The sequence below is a fragment of the Bos mutus genome, chromosome 23 (assembly GCF_027580195.1).
Source record: "Bos mutus isolate GX-2022 chromosome 23, NWIPB_WYAK_1.1, whole genome shotgun sequence".
Classification (NCBI taxonomy): domain Eukaryota; kingdom Metazoa; phylum Chordata; class Mammalia; order Artiodactyla; family Bovidae; genus Bos; species Bos mutus.
This window is the reverse complement of record NC_091639.1, coordinates 33,814,857-33,834,904: the sequence shown is the minus strand read 5'-3', so window position 1 is coordinate 33,834,904 and position 20,048 is coordinate 33,814,857. Positions and strand designations below refer to the sequence as shown.

The 20,048-nt window shown below is 47.0% G+C and overlaps 1 protein-coding gene across 1 annotated transcript in view; it reads right to left on the bottom strand.

Moving 5' to 3' along the window:
* The window catches only part of TRERF1 (transcriptional regulating factor 1), a 209,505-nt gene that overhangs the window by 120,122 nt on the left and 69,335 nt on the right, over window positions 1-20,048 (bottom strand). The window contains 1 exon segment of the mRNA XM_070360746.1: window positions 3,305-3,387. The gene's annotated coding sequence lies outside the window, so the exon portion shown is untranslated.

Genomic DNA, 20,048 nt, shown 5'->3' with positions numbered 1-20,048 from the left:
CCCTTTAAATCAAATAAAGACATGATGTCAGTGAATGCCTAGGCTCCATGAGAAGCTTCCTAAAACTATGATTTTTCTCCGTACAGTTGCATAGTAACTCCATATATCCCCAACACCTGTTAGGCACAGTTGCAAGGAAGCATCCACCTTTAACACTGTTTTCACAGGTGTTGCCAGGAAAATAAGGAGTGAAATAATCATTCCCAAAGCTGAATGTTTTCAGTGTAAAGATTCCACTCCTTAGACTATCTCTTTCCTACTATTTTAGCAACAAGATGGTCCTTTCTTTTATGAAATTGTCCCTCCTTGGCAAAATAGAAAAAAAATTGGTAGCCTTAAGCTAATCCCCTCAATTCTTTTTTGTAGTTTCTTGGTCCAGGAGATCTATTGTACATTTGAGGATCACTTCTCTACAGCATCCTCCAAACCAAGGAATTTAAGGTCAGTCGTTCAGTTATCACCAGTTCTCATCTACTTTATCACCATGGTGACCAGCCAGTCTTGGGGCAACAAACAACCTACAGAAAATTTAAGTCAGTGTTCAGCAGGGAGGAGAATGAAAATTTTTACAGTTTATAAATTTGTGGTCTGTAAGTTCCTGGTCACTCTGGAACTTTCCCCTCCATCCATAAGCCCCTCACTGTGCCCTATCCATCCTGCATCCTCACAGTTATCACCTCCCATTTCAGAAATCAATTTCAGGGTGCTGTGCCAACTTGTGCTCTTCCCACCACTGATCTGAGAACCCCAAACCAAGACCCTTCAGCTCCTAGAATTCTGAGGTCAGCCTGATGGCACCCAAGGCTCTCGAGAACAATCCACAGCATTCTATCAGATAAAATTCCACTGAAATAAAAGCCCAAGGCTAGCTTCTCTCTACTCCAGCATCTCACCCAATCCAGATGATCCTAAAGTCTATCCCATCCACCCAGGAAAGCTTAGCTGTGGGAAGCCAAAGCTGAGGAGGGCCATCTGCCCCTCCAGGAACTCCAGACAGAGAACGGCGGCAAGAAAATCAGTTGGTCGTAACAGGCTCTCAGCTACTTACAAGATTTTTTTTTAACCAAGAATACATTAATATGTAAAGTTAAAATTCCCTGTTTTCCAGGGATTATGAAAGTGAAAGTGAAGGTCACTCAGTCGTGTCCAACTCTTTGTGACCCCATGGACTATACAGTCCATGGAATCCTCCAAGCCAAAATACTGGAGTGGGTAGCCTTTCCCTTCTCCAGGGGATCTTCCCAACCCAGGGATCGAAACCAGGGCTCCCACAATGCAGCCAGATTCTTTACCAACTGAGCCACAAGGAAAGCCCAAAGATCCTTGAGTGGGTAGCCTATCCCTTCTTGCGGCGGATCATCCCGACCCAGGAATCGAACTGTGGTCTCCTGCATTGCAGGTGGATTCTTTACCAACTGAGCTACCTTTAATTTAACTGTGGGCTACTTAAATTTTTCTTTATTTAATTTCCCCCCAAAATTAATTCAAAAAAAAAGTTTAAAAATTCATAAACACTAAATATTTTAATATCTTCATTTACCTTGTTTCTAACTGAGCTAATCAGTGACATATATTTGTTGTAAAGAGTTAATTTCCCAGATTAAACATGCACATAAACATGTAAATATGACAGTATTTTGAGTTATATGAAGCTAATAGAGATAACATTTATTGGGCTAGCCACTGGGCCACTGGGCACTTTGCTTGGATTACCTCAGTTAATGCTAATAACAAACCTATAAAGAAGCTGCTTTTCTTATTCCCATCTTATAGATGAGGTTATAGAAGAGCAACTTCATTACTGTAATTTAATCTCCACTAACTCAGAATTCGAGTAGAGTGTTTATTCTGGCTATAAAAAGCTTGAATATGCATATTAGAAATAAAACAGCATTATACAAGGCATAGTTAACCTCCTAGAAAGTCCTATGTTCTAAGACATACTGAAAAGCAGATCAGTTGCAAGACTTCCAACGGAACTGTTTGAGAAGGTTCTGTCTGAAACTATGCTATGTTGAACACTAAAATTCAGACTTCCACTATCTAAGAGTGGGTTTCCTCTCACTGTTACCTCAACAATTGGTAGCTAGTCTATAGATTATACAATATAATACATAACATTTGTCACTCCCCGCATGTCTATCTCCCTCCTCCCACAACAGTATCCAGACCTGTGCTTTCCCCAACCCAGGTGCTCTGAGGAAAGCTGACACATCACCCAGTGTAGGGATAAGCCAATTAGGAAATAGCTCCCATCCCTGTCAATCAACAGGGGGTGTTCACCTAGCCACTGTGATTGGCTAAGGAATGAACATATGACTCAGTTCAGGCCAATGAAATGCCAGGGTTGGCTTTCTGGGGAGGGACTTCTGGAAAAGATAGTTTCTCAGTCTTTCAAAGAGTTACTGGAAAGGATGCTTCTTTCCTTCTGGCTGGAGAGGTATGCAACAATAAGCTCAGAAACTTCTGTGGCCATTTTGCCTCCAGGAGAAAAGCAAGGCCTAGGATGCACTGACACCATGGAAAAGCAGCTGAGAGAAGGGAAGAAACTGGACTGCTGATGACAAGTTGAGCTTCTACCACACATGTACCCTATAGTCCATCCCATCTCTGCATTTTGCTGGTACAAGTCACTTCATTTAATTCCCTGTGCTGTGGGAGCCCCTTTGAGTTCCGTTTTATGACATTCACAACCCCAAAGAATCCAAACTGAGAAATGGGAAATAAGCAGTCATCCACAGCTTTTTCCTAGCACTTGCTCATATTTTGCTTTGCCCTGTTTCCAGTGGTTTTGTGTTTTTTTTTCTTGAAAAAATACAACGGACTTTCAAGAAACACTTTCATGAACTAATGAGTGGCCGTGAGCAAGTCACTTGATCTCCCTGTGTCTTTTCAATTCTAGAATGGGTAAAGTTTGACTGGAGGGTTTCTGGGCTCCTTCCAGCCCCCACAGCCAATGATCGGTTCCATGTAGCTGACCTAATAATGCAAAGTTTCACTCACTCAAATCAACGAAAAGCCCTATTTGGGTTCTAAAGTAGAAACATCCCTTTTAATATATTCCAAGTGAGAATATATTAAGAGCGCATCTCTTGGTCGATCGGGTATTTTCCATTTGCGCCTGGATATCCACCCCTGAGGGGGCTTCCCTAGTGGCGCAGAAGGTAAAGAATCTGCCTGGAATGCACACACGCCTGTGGGTGTCCAGGCCCAGTGCAGCTGACCTCCAATCTGTGGGGCATTTTCCACACCACAAGGATCAAAGAAATGAGCATTCAAACACCCAGAATGTCAGAGAAGCTACCTGTTTCACGATTAAGAGGCTTAATCTCTCAGGGTCGTCCTGCTTCTGTGTCTTCCTCTTTCAGCATCCTCCAGAGCCAGGGCCTGTAGGGGTGACCCAGAAAGCACATTCAGGATATCTGGCTTCACCATGGGGACAGATCATATCAACCAGGAGGGACTGAAGAAGCAGCTAAGGATGGAGCCCTGAAGAACCCAGCAATGGAAGGACCTGCCTGGTGAGAGGCCCTTGCAGGGTTCCTGGGGGTAGAGAGGATTTAAGAAAGAAAGACACTCAATTCTAAACTAATAGTCACTCAGTTCCGAAACCCAGGAGTCATTGTGACTCCCCTCTTTCCCTTACACCCTATGTCCAACCCATCAGCAAATGATGTCAGCTTTATCTGCAAAATACATGCAGACTCTCACCATCTCCACTGCTATCACTTTGGTCCAAAAAGCTTCTCTTATTAGCATATTGCTCTAACCTCCTAGCTGGTCCCCATACTTTCATCCTTGCCCGTTATAATCCATATATTGTGGGTTGAATTGGGTTATAGGTTGAACTGTGTCTCCCCACAATTCCTACATGAAAGTCCTAAGCCCAGAACCTCAGGACATGACCTTATCTGGAATAGGGTCGAAGGCAATGTCATGAGCTGTTAAGCTGAGGTCGTACATCATACACTGAGCAGTAAGTGTGTTAGTCGCTCAGTCGTGCCCGGCTCTTTGTGACCCCATGGACTGCAACCCACCAGGCTCCTCTGTCCATAAGATTCTCCAGGCAAGGACACTGGAGTGGACTGCCATTTTGTTCTTCAACACTGAGCAGGGTGGGTCCCTAATCCAATGTGACTGGTGTCCTTACAAAAAGGAGAAACTTGGACACAGACACCTACACAGTGACAGCACCATGTGAAGACTGGAGTCACACTGCCACAAGCCAGGCAATTAGCAGAAGCTAGGAGAGAGGCCTGGAATGCGTCCTTCCCTAGAGCCTGCGAGGCAGCGTTGCCCTGCAGACATCTTGTTCTCGGACTCCTGGCCTCAGAACAATGAGACTATAAATTCCTGCTCTTTAAGCCACCCAGCTTGTGGTACTCTGTTATTGGAATACTAGCAGACTAATACACTAGGCTCCTCAGAGCCTCCTAAGTGATCATTTAAAAATCACTCTTCTGCTCAAAACATTCCCGTGTGCGTGCTGAGTCACTTCAGTCGTGTCCGACTCCTTGCGACCCCATGGACTGTAGCCTGCCAGCCTCCTCTGTCCTTGCGATTCTCCAGGGAAGAATACTGGAGTGGGTTGTCATGCCCTCCTCCAGAGGACCTTCCCGACCCAGGGATCGAACCCATGTCTCTATGTCTCCTGCATTAGCCAATGGGTTCTTTACCACTAGCACCAGCTGGGAAGCCCAAAACATTCCTAGAGTGTCTCATCTCTCTCAAAGTAAAAGGCAAAGTCTTTGAAATGTCCCACGAGATGCACACGACCTGGCCCAGCCTCTTCCCTGAACCCCTCTCTTCTACTCTGCCCTTCAGTTTCCCCCAAACACAGTGGCTTCCTCTAACATCCCAAGCAGGCTCCCACCCCAGGCCTTTCATGTGCTTGTCCCCTGCCTGGAATACTCTTCCTCTAGGCATCCTTCACTTCCTGCAGGTTTCCATGATAATGTCACCTTCTCAGTAAGACCCTCCTAACAACCCCAGCACCCATCCCCCTTCCCGGCTGTATCTTTCCTTGTTTCGCTCATCACCACCTGACTTTTATTTATATTTTTATCCATCTCCCCTCACACTAGATTAGAAACTCCCTGAAAGCAGGGACCTGGTAGTATGGTATGCCCCAGAGCCCAGCACACAGGTGATGCTCAAGAAATAGTGGCTGAGAGGTTTATCTGCAGAATGAAAGAAGGCAAGAGAAAAGAGAGTTGCAAGAAGGAGGAAGTTGTCCACAGTGTCAGAAGTAGCAAAGGCTCCAGAAAGATAAGGACCAAAGTGTGTGTTGGGTGTGGTCACATGGAGGCCACAGGTGACATGGGGAGAGCAGTTCATGTGGAAGCAGGAGCCCTGTGCAGCGAACCCATCGCATCCTCCCTTGCACCCCTCACACCTCCCAAGGGCAGAAGCCGGCCTGAGCGGGCTGCCTCAATAAAGGACCAAAACCCAAGGGTAGGTTCTTTCCGTCTGGGAAAGAACGGGAAGGAAGAAGAGAGGCAAAAGACAAAGAGGGGGTGAAGGTTTGAGGAAAGACTCCAGCAGCATGACTGCAGGGGGTGAGGTCCCAGGAACTGAAGGAGTGAGTCCCTGGGTGCAGGAAGAAGGTTCCCTCTGGCCAGGAGGAAGAGGGGCATGTCCTCCTCTGAGTGGAAGGAAACCAAGATGGGATGAGCCCAGCTGGAGATCATGGCATGACGGGGGAGGAGAGAACCTGGGTGGGCTTGCTGCTGAGCGAGGGGCTGAAATCACTGAAGGAAGGTTGTCTCCTGAGTGACCAAGGACAGACAGGAGGGGGACTGGAGGGCGTGGGGACGGTGGGGAACGTCTCTCAGGGTCAGCCCTGAAACCCAGCACCCCCACAGGTCTCTCTCACATCACCCAGTACCCACCCTGACGGGAGAGAGAGCAGGTCACAGGCCAGCATCACTGAGGTCGCAGCTGAGAGGCCGTGGGCTCAGACACGCACAGTCCATGTGGCTGTGGGTTTCTGGGACAGGCCCGTGGCAGCCTGGGTTTAGGAGACGGGCCTTTTCCAAATGAAGAATGCTGGGACCCCACACAGCGCCACCCCTTTCTGTCTGGGCTGCCTCACTCTCCCAGGCCCCCACATTCAACCCTTCCGGTCCTCATTCTCCGCTCCCCTGATTCCTCCCCGTCAGTCACCAATCCTGCCTCTTACATTTGTGTGCTGGGTGCGACCCAAGTTAAAACCCTCACACACTAGTCCCGTGCAGTGTTCTGAACGTCTGCTTACACTTGATGAAACTAAGCCTCAAGAAACGAAGTCACGTGCTCCAGGTCTCACAGGCAGCAAGTCAAATCCCAGTCGGGGTCTGAAATCTCCCATCTCTCTTTCTTCTTGTCTATATTCATACCTCCACCCTGGTCCAAGGCCTCAACATTTCATTCCTAAAATTTAATATAATAAACGTCTTCTAACTGACCTTCTAGCATCCCCCCTGGTTCAGGGGACACATCCAGATGAACCTTCCCACACCATTGTCTTGTTTGGTTTTTCTGTTCCAATAAGACTTTACATACAAAAATAGGCTCCAGGCCATAGTTGGCTTGCAAGTCACAGTTTTCCAATCATTGAATTATAGTCTTCACAGAATTATGAAAATTTTTCTCCATTATTTGTTCAAGTATTTTTCCTCTCCCACTGAGACTTCACTTACAGATATGTTAGATCACTTAATGTTGTCCCACAAGTCAATGCTATGCTTTTGTTTTAAATATCTCTGTGCTTCTTCTTGGACAGTTTCTATTGCCGTGACTTCAAGTTGGTGTCTAATCTACTTTAATCTCATCCAGTATGTTTTTTTGTTTCCAATGCTGTATCTTTCAGCTCTAAAAGCTCCACTGGAATCTTTTTTAACATCTTCTGTTTTCTTCTCTTTTCTGATCTTGTTTTCTCTCCTTGTTGAATATGTGGAGAGTATTTATAATAGCTCACAGCACTGTTTTTACCCACTGCTGTCCTATGTAACCGGAAGGATCCTTCTTCACTCTTGTTTCCCACATGCATGCTCTGCTCCACCCCATGCACCCCTCAAGGTCCCAGTGCTGGGACATTCATCCCCTCCCTCATCCCCATAGCTCCACCCCTCTGAGCACCCTATTTGAGTCCCAACTTGCTGAGCAATCTGTGTTCTTGTGAGTTCACTGCATTTAGCTTCTCTTGGCAAGTGTTCCGTCTGCTGAGTTTCTGAGTAGATGGCACACCCCTTGAGGGTAATTAATATATATGTTGAATGCTTGGAATTGCCCACTGCTTAACAGAGTCTACAAGGGTAGATGTCACTTGATCTACAGAACAATTCTGATGGAGTGCAGATGATATACTTCTAGAAGTATAAATATAAGAAAATACAGGAGAACTGGGACAGGTAAAGGAAGGGACACAGGGCCTTCTTGAAGTTTTAGAAGGGTAACTATTCTTCCTTTGTAGGAGCCCCCAGAGTTTGACACCATGGAACAGCCACCATGATAATAATGAGGGTGGCTTGACGGAGCTCTCTGCCTGCCTCCTGCATATTCAAGGTCTTGGAACCCCTGCTTAGCTATCTGCTTGCACTCACACAGATATCCTATCTTCCTCCCTCTTCATGGGAAGAGCTTAAAATGTGAGCAATTCAAATCTGGCTGAATGGAGTTCACGGTGACCAGCAGGATGGTAAATGTAGGGAAGAGGATCCTCCACTTCTGGGAAATAGGGAGTTGGCCCTAACCCATTTCAACTATCAGCTGGGGACAACACACACACACACACAAAATTAAGATTCCCTCTAGAAAAATGGTACAAATGAACCTATTTGTAAAGCCGAAATAGAGACACAGATGTAGAAAACAAATGTATGGACACCAAGGGGAGAAAGGGGTGGGGGGGCGGAGATGAACTGGAAGACAGGGATCGACATATATACATTACTATGTATAAAATAGAGAACTAATAAGAACCTACTGTATAGCACAGGGAACTCTACTCAATGCTCTGTGGTGACCTAAATGGGAAGGAAATCCAAAAGAGAGGGGATATATTATACATATAGCTGAATCACTTTGCTGCACAGATGAAACTGTTGTAAAGCAACTATACTCCAATAATTTTTTTTTTTTTTAACTCTAAGAATTCCGGGGCCAAAGCAGGAGGATGGTTGGGAAAAGTGAAAGTCAACAAGGCACTCAGGAGTCTATGCAGACAGAATGGACCGCACCTGAATAACAGGGCTCTGGAAGGCTTGGGGACGCAGCAGGGGCCGGAGAGAGTGGGACAAATTGAGAGAGTAGCACTGAAACATATGCATTGCTGCTGCTGTCGCTAAGTCGCTTCAGTCGTGTCCGACTCTGTGCGACCCCGTAGACGGAAGCCCACCAGGCTCCCCTGTCCCTGGGATTCTCCAGGCAAGAACTCTGGAGTGGGTTGCCATTTCCTTCTCCAATGCATGAAAGTGAAAAGTGAAAGTGAAGTCGCTCAGTTGTATCAGACTCTTAGAGACCCCACGGACTGAAGCCTACCAGGCTCCTCCGTCCATGGGATTTTCCAGGCAAGAGTACTGGAGTGGGGTGCCATTGCCTTCTCTGAACATATACATTACCACATGTAAAACAGAGAGGTAGTGGGAAGTTGCCCTATAACACTGGAAGCTCAACCTGGTGTTCTGTGACAACCGAGAGGAGTGGGATGGGCTGCAGGGTGGGAGGGAGGTTCAAGGAGGAGGGGACATGTGTGTACTTATGGCTGATTCACGCTGTTGTACGGCAGAAACCAACCCAACACTGTAAAGCAATTATGTGCTATGCTTAGTCGCTCAGTCGTGCCCGACTCTTTGCAACCCCATGGACTGTAGCCTGCCATGCTCCTCTGTCCATGGGGATACTCCAGGCAAGAATACTGGAGTGGGTTGCCATGCCCTCCTCTGGGGGATCTTCCCAACCCAGGGATTGAACCAGGGTCTCCTGCATTGCAGGCGGATTCTTTACCAGCTGAGTTACCAGGGAAGCCCTCAAAGCAATTATACTCTAAACTAAAACAAACAAACAAGGGTCCAGGAGGAACCTATGGAGGGGAAGGCAATCCTGTCCACCAAGATGCCCACTAAGAAATCAAGATCTCCCCAAACCCATGGAACCAAAGGCACAGTGTGGTCCTCGAGACACAGTGGAAATACCAGGAGCTCTGGAGTCAAGCCTGGGATCAAACCCTGACCCTGACATATAGTGGCTGGCCAACTTACGCTGGTCACTTCCCCTCTCTGAGTCTGGCTCTGCATGAGCTAATGTGAAGCCTAAATAAAACAAGAAATGTGGGGATACATCCAGCACAGTGCCTGGCATTATATAAGGGGCCCTATAAGTATGCTGCTCTCCCTTCTTCCAACCTTCAGATCTCACAGCTCTCAACCCCCCCTAAGAGGAGCTAGTGCAGAAGCTAGAGAGCATTTCCCAGGGGGAAGGTTTGCAAAGAAGGGTGGCCAAAATCAGCAAAAGGCAGGAGGACAAAAGGAGCTCCTCATGACCACGAAGAGAGAAGCACTGGACTTCTGTCAGTGCCAGGGTTTCGAAACACACCAAGCCCCAGATCAGACCTAAACAGGAAGTTTGTGACAAGCTTAGAAAACACACTAGCTCAACTGCAGGAGGTTGACAGCACTCAGAAAAGATGGAAATGAGCACTTCTGGGGGGCAGGGGTAGGTATGGAATAAGGAGCGTGCGCAGTCAACATTCCACAGACACACAACTCCTCCCAGTGCCCAGAGCACCCGCCCTGTGCTCCCCTCTCATACGAAGCACAGGGACCAATCCCACACAGCTGCCCTGGTTTTCTGGCTTCCACGCGGAGCCTGTCAACATCTCCCCACTCTCTGTCCCTCTCCTCCCTCCCCAGGCATCAGGAGCAGTGGACACTTTGATCAGCTCTCAGGGATCTGGGGGACTCAGGTGTTGAGATCATTTCTCAGGTGGGAGAAATTAGCACAGAACGAGGAAGTGATGTGTGGAGGTCCCACAGGGCTCTCCACCAACATCTGGTTGGCTCCCAGGAGGGCCTCCTGGCCCTCCACCATGGGTTCTCCAGGCTGCCATGTTTCCTCCTCTGAAATCCTGCCTGGGACTAACATTTTCACTTGTACTGTTCACACTGGTACGAGACACTGTAATTTCAGATCGCTAACTTGTAAAGGCAGGAAATACAGACATGCCTGACCTCCATGATTTGTGTCCGTCCCCAGATGAAGTGAAAACTAGAAAGCTCCTTCCCCTTTGTTCTTAATTTCCTAGCACATGTGGATTGAGCCTTGATACCAGGCCCTATGCCTGTTGGGTGTGTTCCAGAAAATACTTAGTAAATTGATAAACAATATCTTTACCATTTCATCCCAACTTCCCCACCCGCTCCCCACTCCCCCATCACTACCACCAAACTGTCCCACTGGTCCTGATATGCCCTGGGCAGACAGGTCCTTAGCTCCGCCCCTCCTGGGTCAACCACCCAATTGTGAACTCAGTTCCCTGATTGTCAGCCTCAGTGCCCGCCCCCTCCTTGGCACCTCCCAGCAGTGGTTTCCCCACCTCCCCAAGTTAGGTTCCTTTTTAAAAAATGACTCATTTAGGAAGAGACAAAACCAAAAACTTCAATGGTGAAGATAAAACAGCACCGACTCTCTTTAAACACCTCCTACTCCATGTAAAACTTAGATCCGATAAAGACACCCCAGACTGGACCTCCTCTTTTTAAACACCTCCTACTCCATGTAGAACTTAGATTCAATAAAGGCACCCGAGACTGGACCTCCTCGTTTTGAACTTACGGTATACACAATTCTTCTAGCAAAACACATTTCCAGTAATGTCTTCTCTCTGAACTCTTCAGGGTCTTCTTTACAAATGGAGGTGTCAGTACCTTTTTAAAAATGTGGGAATGAGAAGTGAAAGTCCATGCTTTCAACTCCTGGGTCAACAATTATTTCATGTTTTACTACATTTATGATTCTGACGTACTGGACAAAGGACATTGACATTATACCACTGGCCTGATGAGAATTATGGGGAGTTGTTGTTTTTTTTAATAAAAAGTAAGATTTCTTCATATGTGAGAAGTTTATAATATTTTGTGCACAGTATCTGAAAGAAACAACATTGTAGGATATAAGATGTAGAATCATAACATTTTAGGACAAAAATGTGCAATTAGGATGATCCTAATCCTGAGATTCTCAACATTGGCTGCAATAAAAAAATTCCCAAACTGGAAGAAAACTTAACAAAAAATTCCCAGGCCCTACTCCCAGAGATTTGGATACACCTGGACTGTACAGGGGCTCTGACATTGGTTTTTTCTCTTAAGTTTCCTGGTGATTTTAATGTGCAGCCAGGGTTGAGGACTCCTGATCTACGGCAGATAAGGAAACAGAGATCTAAAAAAATTAAGGTGCAGCCCCAAGTTGCATAGCCGGATACAAAACCTGAACCAAATATGACATTTACAAACCTCCATCCAGTTCTGCTACCTTGCTCAGATTTTCAGTATTCATCCAATTGTTAAAACCTTTTTTTTTTTTTAATTTGGGGGACTAACACAGACATGCCAACTTTTCATTTTGTCAAACAAGGGTATTTTTATAAATATCTATCAGTGACTGTCACTGCTTCCTGACATGTCTCATGCTTATTTGCATGCCTGCCATCTCTCCATCCCAAACCATCTATCTCTCCACGCCCAAGAGGTAAGATTGGACCATAGCTGGCCCTGTTCACAGTCTTACTCACCTCTACTCACCCTGCCCCTCACCAGCACCCACAGGACAAATCCAGATACGACCCAGGAACTCAAAAATTCTCCATCTTCCCCTTTCCTGACCTCCACAATACTGATTTCTGAAAACCCCTTCCTTGACCACAATCTACTTCCCAGTCCCTCCAAACCCACCCTTGGCCTTTCTCCTGACCAATGCATGACAGCTAATATTTATATGAGTCACAAAATTCAATATTTACAATTCATTCTTCCATACACATTATCCCTTTCAAATCTCTCCCTCATCAAGGACATACTGGAAATTTTTTAAAATTGAAGTCTAGTTGCTGTACAATATTAAATGTTACAAGTGTACAATATAGTGATTCATAATTTTTAAAGGTTATATTGCATGTACAGTTGTAATAAAACATTGCACATATTCCCTGTGTTGTACAATATATCCTTGTAGCTTATTTCATAGCTAACAGTTTATACCTCTTACTCCCCATCCCTATTTTGCCCCTCCCACCTTCTGCTCCTAACAGGAAACCACTTGTTTGTGTCTGCTTCTTTTTCTATTATATTCACTAGCTTGTTTTATTTTTTAGATTTCACATATAAGTGATATCATACAGTTTTATGTCTTTATCTGACTTCTTTCACTGAGCACAACGCCTCCAAGATGCACTGGAAATTTTTAAAGAGGCGACCTCTGAGGAGTAGGATTAGAGGCTGAAGTGGGAAGGTGGGCAGGGGGTTTCTCTTTATACCCTTCAGTCTGAGTTTGAGGCAAGCATGTAATTTTTAAGTGGGATAAAAATCACACATACATGCACACACAGAATAAAACAAAGCAAGTTACAAAATACACCTACAGTTTGCTTCCACCTTGTAAATACACATGTCTCGGGGAAGTCTCCATACCCAAGTTTTCAACGTAAATGATATTTCAGTTCAGTTCAGTTCAGTCACTCAGTCATGTCCGACTCTTTGCAACCCCATGGACTGCAGCACGCCAGGCTTCCCTGTCCATCACTAACTCCCCAAGTTTGCTCAAACTCATGTCCACCAAGTCAGTAATGCCATCCAGTAATGCCATCTGTTGTCCCCTTCTCCTCCTGCCTTCAATCTTTCCCAGTGTGGGGGTCTTTCCTAATGAGTCAGCTCTTCACATCAGGTTGCCAAAGTATTTTGGCCACCAGATTTCGTTGAGTACGGTGTTCATGCTCTCAAAGTTATTTTATGGCTTCCATATCTAGGTGGCGGGATGATGGGTGACGTTAATTTCACTTCCTTTTTCTCTTTGCTTATCTTTATTATGTTTTATTTATGTAATAAAGAATATTGAAAGTTTAAAAACTGTACCAAAGCATTATCTGATCTCTGAAACCTACACAGTATCAAGACGCCACAGCACCAGAGCATGATTCAGTCTGATATGCAGAAATATCTCCTTTTTTGAAAAATGCAAAATTTCTCCCCAGTCAGGTCTTGGCTTCTGCAGCCTTCCCAGAGGGCAAATCTACCATTACAACTGACCCCAGCCACACCCAAGCCCTGGCGCTTCCCAAGAACTGATGTAGAAAAGAAGCCCAAGTGCAGCAGTCAAGTCCCTTCTGGGGCCCAGCTGGCCTTTTCAGCTTCATCTTCCCCTTCTCCCCACGTTTCAGCCACACGGAACAGTTGCTCTCTCCTGAGTGTCTCCACTGGCTCCTGCCTCTAAGTTTTCACCCAGGCTGTGTCACCCACCCCTTACTTGTTTCCTTCCTGAGTCTCTGCCAAAGCAAGCAGCCACACCTCCTCCAAGTAACATTCAAACCCACAGCTTGAAGATCGGGAGCCCAGAAACTCTCATGATGGAGGGAAAGCTGTGGAATTCTCCACAGACCCCACTGCTCCCTAGTATCTAACAAGGCAGTGCAGAGGGTGAGCGTGTTTTCCAGGCAGCAAGAACCATGAGCTCGAGGGCCTGGAGCTCAGAGGGTGTGTGATGAGTTCTGGGGAAGAAGAGGCATTTAGAATGTCTGAAGCACCTCCTGGCCATCCAAGGCTCAGCAGAAAGAAAAATCCAAAGACGTTTAGCAAAATATACAAGGGCCAGCACAGAGAGGCCCAAGAGAAGGGCTCTTAGCCTTCCATTTGCTACTCCTCCTTCCAACTGCTTCCCCGCAATTCACTCTGCCCTTCCAGTGTATATGGGCTGAGGCTAACAGGAGTGGGTGGAAAAAATAGGAATAGAGAAAAATGAGATTAAGCAACACCACACTGAGGTTCTTCCTGTGCAACACCAAGTACTCGGGTGATGCTTGGGGCAGGCTGGAGAGAGTGGGGAACGTGGTGCTTGGCCCTCTCCTCGGTGTCAGGCCCAAAGGTGAAAGATGTCTGCAATTATACAAAGTTCCAAGAACCTTCAGAGACATTTCAAAAGAACCGTGAGGCTTTAAAACTGTCGAGACACAGACTGGTTATGCTCCACCCCGCTGCCTCTGTGGCCTGTGTGAAGCCTTTGGGGAAATCCTCCTGGGGGCCGTGGGACTACCCTCCCTACCTTCTGTCCTGTAAGAAGGAGACTTGCGACAATTCCAGCTCCTCACATGTCCACCTCCATTGGGTGTGGTCACCAGGCTGATACCCGGGGGGAGATACAGCTCTGTGAAAGCACAGTGCTGTCGCAGACTTCGTGTCTGTCACCTCTCCTGAAAACACTCAACGAGACCATAAGCTCCTCATCTCTAGCTTATTCTCTTTCCTTTTAAAGAACCCTCCCTGCTGGCTCTCAGTGGGCATTTACTAACCAAGGAGAAAACCAGCCCTCTGATCCATCACCGCCTGCCACGCGGCCCCTCTCCCAGGGCCCCGGCCCTCCCTGGGCTCTGGGGCAGATCCCTCTGAAGAAGTTCCCTCAGGCTTTGCAGGCGTAATGGCATCTCCCCCATGTCACTGGTCCGTGGGCACCATCGCTGTTGGTCCCCTGAACCCTGGAATAGTTACTCTAGCCTCTTCAATTAAAACTTCAGAGCAAGGGAAGGGTTCCAAGAACACTCAGGACCCAAGATCTGTACTGAAGGAAGCTGGAGCCTTCTTGGAGATTGAAGAGATGGACACTCTCAAAATGGCCGGAAAACACACCCTGGAGGGCATAGTGGGCAGTCCCCTGCCGCTGCCTGCGCGGGGGAGACGTGGGGGCTGGAATGGCTGGAGAAGGGCTCGCAGAGGAAGTGAGATCTGAGTTGGGTCCCAAAAGTGGGTTTAATTGGGTCAAGTGGAGAGGAAGTGGGAAGACCATCCCAGCACAAGCGCAGCACTGACCACAGTGTGGGTAGGGCCCCACTGCGGGGGAAGGGGACCCAGGGAGGCAGTGGTGGGTACACGTGTGCATGCAAGAGTCAGACAAAATCTCTCTGATTTTGTCAGAGCGATTCACAAAGACAAAATCAACTTTGCCTCTTGTTAGCTGTTGCAACGGGGCAACTCACTAACTCCCTCAGTCCCACTCTGAAGATGAGGATAAGAACGGTGCCTGCCCGTTGGAGTCATTGCGAAGACTGAACAAGAGGATGCCCGGAAAATGCTCAGGATGCTGAGTGCCTGCTGTCAATGAACATCATGTTATTCCTGCTACAGTCAAACACCCAGTGCTCACCCTGCTGATGTCGACAGGGTACTTTCTTCTTTATAAGCCACGATGCTGGGAGGGAGGAGACACTGGCTGACCAGTCACATCCTGAATAACCTAAGAAGTGTATAAGAGCCAGATGGGCTTGGAATGCCCCAGCAGCCAGGGGGTGGTGGGTATTCTCAGCCACGCATGCACGCACACACACACACACACACACATACAGAAGCACACATGCTTCTCTGCCTTACTGGACCACGTACTGCAACACCTGGGCTCCCTAAGCTTCCAGCTGAACTGGGCAAAGGGAAAGCATTTATTCCCCTCTTCCTTCTGTTTCCCTGGTGGCTCAGATGATAAAGAATCTGCCTGCAATGCAGGAGACCTGGGTTTGATCCTTGATCCAGGATCCCCTGGAGAAGGAAATGGCAACCTACTCCAGTATTCTTGCCTAGAGAATCCCATGGACAGAGGAGCCTGGCTACAGTCCATAGGGTCACACAGAGTTACACACAACTGAGCGACTAACACTTATACTTTCCTTGGCAGTGGTTGTATCCCTTCAGCATCACAGCTATTGTCAGGGGCCCCAACTCCCCAACTCCAGAGCTCTGTCCTCTTAGCCAAAGGGGAGATAGCAGCTTCCCACTGCTGCCAACCCCACAGGTGCATGCCTACCCTTTGGCTTCCCTAACCCTGACCATCCTTCTCCAAATACTCCCCTTCACTAAAGTCTCCCCAGTAAACCCTTTGCCGGTCATCTCATTCTGGGACTCTGATGGACAGAGCCAGGGCCGCGTCCATCTGCCAGATACATGGGGTGGAACTCACAGCCCTGTCTTATTCTCACTCCATCCCTTCCCTCAGAGGCAGGGTGTGAACAGCAGTGTTTAAGACAGAAGCACCAATGCACTTTTCCCATGAGCCATCACTCAAGACTTTAACATCCCTAGGAATCTGGAGAAAACTCAAGAGGCTCAAGGAAAAGCAACTCTTCCAGGCCAGGCAGGGCATATTCAGAGGCGCTGTGGTCCTCCACCACCAAACAGAGTTCCAATCAAGTGGCAGAATCTAGATCAGTGCCTGGCAGTACACACAATAAATATTTGTTCATGCAGGTCCTTCTGGCTAAGGATGAAGCCTGAAATCCAAGACATCTTTCAGGAGAGGATACTCCACAGAAGCAGCTCCTCCACGAGGAAGCTCCAGAGATGCCCTGAGCTCATGACATGAAGCTCTGAGGTGCCCCCAGTCTCCCACCCTTCATACCACACAAGCTATTTCCTTGTCTCTTATCAAGTCATTCCTGAGGCTTATAATGTCCTCGGCATCTCCCTCGCTGAGTTCATTTTTCTCATAGGGTCAAACACCATCTTGGTTCAGTGTAAATCAAAAGCATTCATTAAGGGCTTACTGTGTACAAATACTGTGTTAGGCATTGAAGATCCAAACATGATTAAGATAAAGGTCTTGGGATCCAAGAGCTGCAGAAAATATGAAGGAAGAGGGCTTAACAGTGACTAAAGGGGAATCTCAGAGAGACCAAGCTTGGGCCACATCAGATCTTGGAGGATGGGGCCGTGACAGCCGGGAAGACGGCAAGAGATGTGAAGAGGGAAGTGGGGGGTGGTGGTGAAGGAGCACTGGGGAAGGACAAGTAACACTGAACTGACAGGAACAAGAGCAGAGCAGAGCCAGGGAAGGGCTCTCTCCCAAATAGGGCCCACCTGATTCAAGAACCAAGGGCAGCCACAGAGCAAAAATGAACCTGACCAGAAGGGTATTTCTTCCCAACAGCCCCCCACAATCAAAATGCCAACCTCTTTGGAAAATGTCAGAAGAAGCCTGGGTGGGTCTGGGGCAAAGATGCTCCTCCTGAAAGGGTGTTTCTCGGCCTGCTTACTCATCACCAGCATGGCCCTGCCTCGGGGTTGGCCAGATCCATGGGCGGAAAGGGGACCTGCCGCCCTGGAGCTTCAGAGGCGCTGAGAGCACTCCACCCAGTGAAAAATAATAACTTTCCACACACGCTTGCTTGCTCTTACTTGGAATTCTAAAATTAAACGTTCCTTCTTCTCACCTAAAAGCTTTCTCCCTTTAGAAGCTAATATGCAAATGCCTCGGGAGAGGTCTTAGCAGCCGCAGATCCGCTGAGGATGAAGACTTCCAATAGTTCTTTCCTGGAAAACAGGCTTTGCAGGAGAGCTGCTTGAGAGAGGATCTGTGACTGAGGGTGAGGCAGGAAGAAGAGGGAAGGGGTTCAGGGAAGGGAAGAACGGCCACTCCTTCAAGGAACCAGCCACATCCACCAAGGGCAGAGGGGTAAGAGAGTTAAATGCCAAGCCCTCAAAAGACCTTAGACCTTTTTTTTTTTTTCCTTTTAGTTTTAAAAAAATTGAGATTCGGTTCACAAACCATAAAACTGACCCTTTAAACTGCCCAATTCGGGAACTTCCCTGGCAGACCAGTGATTAAGACTCCACTCCCAATGCAGGGGGCATGGGTTCCCTCCCTGGTCAAAGAACCAGATGCTGTACACCATGCACAGCCTGACCTAAGACATGAAATAAAGAGATAAATGAAGATTAAAGTTTCTTGAAAAAAAAAATCCTATCCAATTTGCTGGTTTTAGCATATTCACAAAACTCACAAAGTTGTATAACCATCATGACCACCTCATTTCTGAATATTCTCATCACCTTCCCCTCAAAGAAAAAAACATTTCCATCAGTGGTCACTCCTCCTTTTCCTTGTCCCTTGGCCACCAATTTCTATCTTATGGACTTGCCCATTCCAGACATTTCACATAAACAGAACTATACAGTCTGCAGCCTTTCGTGTCTGGCTTCTTCCATTTAATGTTTTCAAAATTCATCCATATTGTAGCATGCATCATTACTTCTCACCTTTTTATGACTGAATAATATTCCATTGTATAGATAATTCATCCAAAGATTTTCTAAAAGGCAAAACAAATGATGTTCCTGCAAGAAAGGACCCCCTAATATCCTTAGGGCTGCTTGGGCAACACAACCCCTTGTAAACCATCCCTCTCTGCATCTCCCATCAGCACCCATGAACACCATCCAAACCCTGTCCATTGGGCTGGAGTGATTTTCCAAGCACACAGAGGCTCAGGACAGCTGCCCTGAATCACACAGGCCATGACAGAAACAACTCAAATTCCTTCTGAGGGAATTTATAATGACTCTTAAAATGTGTTTTATAAATCTCCATGGTCCTGGTATTGAAGATAAGAGAGCAGAGTCCAGCTTCACAAGCTTACAAGGCCCCCGACTTGGTTTAATGCTCTGTTGTTCCTGTCTTGAAATCCTTAGTCATTCTTAAACAAGGGGCCCCTCATTTCCATTGCACTGGGCCCAGTAAATGTCTGGTCCTGGGCAAGAGGTAAGGATTTGGGAAGTGGTTGGAATTTAGATACTCTTCCTGAGTAGACGGCTGCATAACAAACAGCTCACTTGAGTCAGGTTGGGGAGGGGGTTGGTTTGCAGACAAGTGGCAAAGAGGGGCCAGGTCTATAGCAAAGCTGAAAATCCAGCTTCGAAACTGCCTGAAACCACGTCTTCCTACCCTAAGACCTGAACAGTGTGGCTGATCAGGCCTCCCCAGAACAGCCAGACTAGCTGAAAGTAAATGTGATAAGCCAACGTGATATAGGTTCAGACTGTAAAGCAGCGAGGACTCAAACTGAAACTTGTTTGATCTTGTAATCGCTTACAGGTTAAGACCAAGAAAAAGAAATAAAGAAAAAAAAAAATCCCACACTTACTAAAGTAACGGGCACTGAGAAAACTTTTTAAACATTTATTTTTTTTAAACTATCACATTTCCAGCATATCAAGGAAGCCACGGTTTCACCAAACATCTGATATTTGATCCAAAGAGAGCAGTGAATCTAAATGCAGCTGACGTTAGGGATGTTAAATTAGAAGGGACTTTGGGGACCACATCCACATGGATCCCCAGGAGCCTTAACCCCAACCCCCACCGAGGGTTGGCCCAAAGCTCACTTTATAGATGAGGAAGCTAGGCTGTGAGAGGGGAAGTAACCCACCAAGGCCACCCACAAAAAGGGGCAGGACAAGAACCCAGGAGCTAGCAGCTTCCCGTTCCTACCTCCCAATTTCATGAGTCCATACAAAATTCATATGCTGAGTGTATGCACCCCCACACCCAATCTTCTCCTGAATCCTCAACTCAAATCTTCTAGTGCCTCAGGAGGAGTCTGGTGGTGCAGATAAGATTCGCACACCGTAGGGAAGAAGATGCCGCTTCCTTCCAGCAGTGCAATCCCCAGTCCGTCATCTGGCGAAGGGCCAGGGTGCTCCAACGCAGTTTTCAGAGCCCCTCTATATCCAGGGCATTCATAAAACACTCTCTTTCTGGGAAGAGTGAAGTCTAACCTGGTTTCTTTGCAGTTATAGGTATAAGGAACGTGTAAGGCGGATGGAACTCAGGGGCAAACTGGAAATGCTGCCAGCCTACCACCATACCAAAGAGAAAGGTCCAGATGCCCACTGGAAAGTGATGGATCTCTGCCACCCCAATACATTTCATCCTTTTTCTACATCACAAACTAACCCAGTCAAACCATCCTTAACACCACGTGCCTGGATTTCAATTTGTGTTGTATGCTCCCCACCTTTATTCTTCTCTTCTTCCCCTGAACA